We start from the raw sequence: 3,944 nt of genomic DNA, 5'->3' as shown, positions 1-3,944 counted from the left end.
TTAAGTAAAAATAAATTTAAAAACTCACGCCAATGTTTGTATAACTTATGGATACAAATTCACTGAGTTCAGCGTTAATAAAGTTTCTTTAGTATTAACACAAGCACTTTCGACGAATGTATAATCGTCGTCTTCAGGTGAAAAGAATAAAATTTTAACAAGACAAACGTGCAGGATATTCCAAAGGAACAAAATATTTAAAATTCAAACAGGCGTCCGGAAATTTCGTTAAGAACGTGCAAATAATTTTTTGATATGTTCGAATTTTTATATTTTACGATGTTAGCGGCGCATGCGTGGAAATGCTACCGCGTTGGCGATACGATGTTAGGCGCGTTTCGCTTTTTAGGCGCCGATATAAGGCAATCCACACCCCGGGTAGATCGAGGGTTGGAATTTCCGGACGCCTGTTTGAATTTTAAATATTTTGTTCCTTTGGAATATCCTGCACGTTTGTCTTGTTAAAATTTTATTCTTTTCACCTGAAGACGACGATTATACATTCGTCGAAAGTGCTTGTGTTAATACTAAAGAAACTTTATTAACGCTGAACTCAGTGAATTTGTATCCATAAATCAACTACAAGGATGGGGAAACGCTTGCACAGGCGTGGAAGTACTTATTCAAGGAATTCGAACAGTGTCAGTTGGAGGGGTGAAACCCGACGCGCACATTTATTTATTTACATCGTTGGCAACATCGTCACGACGGTCGGGTTGAAACATGGCCAGTCACCACCTGAAGCAGACCTCGGTGGAGGTCGAAAGTACTTGTGGAATTTAATAGTGGCATAACACTCGTAAAAAAAGGTTTTTCGTGGATTGTTACTAATTATGTTGTTTTTCTATATTATCAAGATTAATGATTACATTACTGATATACTTAAATTTTATGTATTGTGTAAACAAACTAGGATTTTTCAGTTGATTATTAAAAATAATATCTATTATAAGTTATATTTTACTGTGTATGTCTGCCTGTCTTAGTATTGTAGTCATTCTTTCTTTTATGTATCCAATTAATGTTTGTATTCGCTATTACTGTGCTTGTCATTTACACTTTAACACTTTACCTGTGACATTTAATCTTTACCCATTACACTAAAGATTTAAAATTTATGTAAGAAAATAGCACTGTTTAGTTTTTTTGTCATTGAATTCTTTATTATTATAACTGGTGTTGTTTTAATAAGAATTTAAAGAAATCTAAGAAAAATAAAAGCTTTTTAAGGGCAGTCCTCGACTTTTGAACTAAACTGATAACTCTAAATTGCTTTTAGTACATTAAAATGTATGGAAAGTGTAAATTTCATCTATTATACATGCAGTGGCACTTTTTCTAGTTTTTATTTTAATAACAACAAAATCATTTTGTGAAGATAAATTACTATTGTTTATTTAAAATGTTAGGACAATAAATTAGTGTTCTATACATTTTCATATAATCACTATAAAAAAATTAAAACCTTCTTACATTCATTAGAGATTTTTATAATTTTTCTTTTTAAGTTTTTGGAACTGAACCCCAATGTTTGACTTTTGTATGCATTTTTTGGAAACCATTATGTCTGAAAGTTGGAGACCGTCTGCATTTTAAAATTTCTTAAAAATAATGTTTTTGTTGGTGCCATTCTATTTTTCTTTTTTAAAAGTAACAGGGATAGAAGAAAGGGATGTATTCTATGCATTCTCCTTATAAGGCAATCAAACTGATAGGATTTTTACTAGTCATATTCAAATTTATTTCCTTATGTGATTTTGAACTTGGCTCAAGATTTTTATAACTTAAAATAAACATCTTATTCTATTAATTTTGTTTTTAATATTATAATTTCAATAGTTATATTTTCATTTATTACAATTCAGTGTTTAATTTTACATTTTAACATTAAAATAGATATCAATCATTAGGACCTACAGAAAAGTAATTATTGAATTCAAAAGCTAAATACAAAAATAATATAGTAACATTTTGTAGTAATTTATAGTAACATTTTGGGAATGATGTTATAAACCAAAACATTCAGAAAATACTTAATAATATCAGTGTGTTATTTTTATGAAATGATAGAAAAATGTAATTAAAAGCATTTAATGTTTTTTAGTTATGAATATATTTGTATATGCTGTAAATATTTTATGCAAGCAGTATTAAATAATGTGTAATTTAATACAAATCCAAATAAGAAACTAAATGAAGAATAAATAATTTCTGGTCGAAAACATTTGTAGTAGTATTAAAATATTTTACTGGTTATTTAAGGTTGAAGAGAGTATAGTAAATAATTTCTGTTTATATTTTTATAAGAAGAATTGTGCTTTAATGAAGAAAATATATTTTTCTTAAAAGTTTTCAGATGAAAGATTTTTAATTTCTAATTTATTCACCTATGCAATTCAAAACACTTTATGTTCTTTTGAGATCCATACTTAAGATAAATAACCTTGTCTTCTTTATTAAAGTTCAATTTTATTGAATAAAATCAAAAAGTAGACTACAGTTTAATGAAAGCAAAATTGTACATTTTATTATAAATGGAAATGTTAATATTCTTAATATACACATAGCAAAACCATAATTTTCCAAGTTAAATAATAATAGTTGTTATTTAATAAAAATCTTATTTTACTTAATTTCTATATGTTGTTATTAATTTGTTGTAGAAGAATTATCAATATTTTAAAAAAGGACAGAGTGTACCAAAAATCAATAACTTATTACCATTATTTCCCTGATTTCACAAAGCTCTGGCATATCCATTAATATTGTTTTAACACCTCCATAACACCTATTATTTAACCAATTATCCAGTTTGATGAAAGATTCTGATTTTCTGTGTGCCGATACCTATTTCTGATTTTGTGTCTTCAGCATAATTGGGACGTTAGCTATGGGGACTACAAATTGGCTGATTCCCCTTGGCTTAGTCAGCATTACCTGCATGCAGTATATATAATATATGCTTTTGTTTTTGTCATGTAAACTTAGGCTACACTTGGACTGTTGATAATGGGACTAGTGCTGGCCAGAAAACAAAAATATCGGTCGGAATTTTTTTGTCTCGTCCCTGTAACTCACAAAAATTTATTCCTGGCTATGGGATTGAATATAATCATTTTGGGTTTCTGTACTTTGAATAAAGAAATTATTATTTTCACCATGGTTTCCTAACTTTGGTAATGACTTACATAGCACTTATTGCTATTTGAGTTTAATTTCATTTATTATTGTTGATTATCAAAATTTGATCGAGTGAAAAATAAATGATGCCGATAAATTCTTTTTCGAGAATAAAACAAATTTTCTATTTGTTTCATATCCAAGAATTTAATTCTTGAATATGAAACAAAGAAGTTAAAAGTTAATAACTCTACATTTTGTCTGTTAAATATAGTTTTTATACATATAATATCTTAATAAAAATATTGTACTTATTTTAATTAATACCTTAAGTAACAAAAATTTATAAATATTTAGGTGAATTACTATAAAACTTTATATTTATTAATTTTTACAGGTGGATCTTCAAAGGCTCAATGGGAAGATGTTACAGGTTCGACACCATTAACTTTAGTCAATGAATGTATATCTTTCACCACAACTGTATCAGCCAGGTTATTTTCTTCATATCTTTTAATTTAGTTTGTAATTAATAAGTTAATGAATGAAATACAGTAAGACTGGGAGTAATGCTTAGGACACATTTGTAAAATTTACCTCTGTTTCATTAAACATACTAAACAGTGCATTTTAATGTAAGGTGAATAGATATAGGTTAAAACACAAACATTACATAAATATTGTTTTATTTGTGTTTGTGTACTTATAAATTTATTTATAAGTACAGTATACAACCATATTATATAAATTGTACACATGTCTATGATTTTACACCTTAAACATAGGACTGTGCTGTGTGCATCTTTTGAGCATCTTGGTGATGT

The sequence above is a fragment of the Centruroides sculpturatus genome, unplaced genomic scaffold (assembly GCF_000671375.1).
Source record: "Centruroides sculpturatus isolate CEXI.00-Female unplaced genomic scaffold, Cexi_2.0 scaffold2677, whole genome shotgun sequence".
Taxonomy (NCBI): domain Eukaryota; kingdom Metazoa; phylum Arthropoda; class Arachnida; order Scorpiones; family Buthidae; genus Centruroides; species Centruroides sculpturatus.
Note: the sequence above shows the minus strand (reverse complement) of the source record.